Raw genomic sequence first — 1,027 nt, 5'->3', positions numbered from 1 at the left:
ATTATAAGAGAAATCGTAAAATTATTTTTTGCAAATTTTTTTACTTACTTTTTAGTCCACTATCATAATGACCAGTGCATAGAAATATAATTTTGTATAATAAGGATTCTAGATATCTAAGGATAATAGGAGTATGTACGCACACACATACAATCTCATATGTGTCAGGGTTGCATCAAGGTTTCGCTGGGGTTGTAATTATAATACTAGACCAATTATAAGTTTAAGAATTGCAAATGTGTTTTTTATAATTTGTTTTATAATATATATGTATATATATTATTATAATTTGAATTATTACAAATTATATTTAAAAATTTTATATTATAAAATTAATTTTGTTTATTTGTTTCCTTTTTTTTTTACTTATTGTTAGTTCGTTACCATAATTACCAGTGCATATAAATATAATATAAATAATAATAATAATAATATAATATATATAAAAGAAGGATTTTATATGTTACAATTAAGGATAATGAAGGGAATATGCAGTGCTCCTGTAATTAAAGTGAAGAAATTTCTAATATAACACCAATTATGGGGAAATCTATACTCAAGTATAAGCCATATGAAGACATAGACTGATTATGAGTTAAAAATATATCAAAAATTAATTTTAGAAATTCTGATAATAATAATAATAATTATAATATACAATTTTAATCATTTAAATATAACACAGTTATTTCAAATTATTTTTATTAAATATATATTTACTACTTTTTTACTTGATCCTTATTATTATAATTACAACCGATTACTATAAATATAATATATGAAATAATGATTATACCAATAGGATCTATTTATATATATTTAAAAATAACACCTATATATATATATATGTATTCTTATGTAACATGCAAATGAAGAAAAAATAATTTCCCACAAATATGCATAAATAACACAAGTATACCTACATCCTCTTCCTCCGCATAATCTTCAAGTCAAATGAGAACAAAACATTCCAGTGGTTTGAAAAAAAATCTTCATATTTTAATATATATAATATTCATTAAAATAT

This window comes from Polistes canadensis, unplaced genomic scaffold (genome assembly GCF_001313835.1).
Source record: "Polistes canadensis isolate GaletaPanama2010 unplaced genomic scaffold, ASM131383v1 scaffold_627, whole genome shotgun sequence".
Lineage (NCBI taxonomy): Eukaryota > Metazoa > Arthropoda > Insecta > Hymenoptera > Vespidae > Polistes > Polistes canadensis.
The sequence above is the reverse complement of the archived record's forward strand: the minus strand, read 5'-3'. Positions refer to the sequence as shown.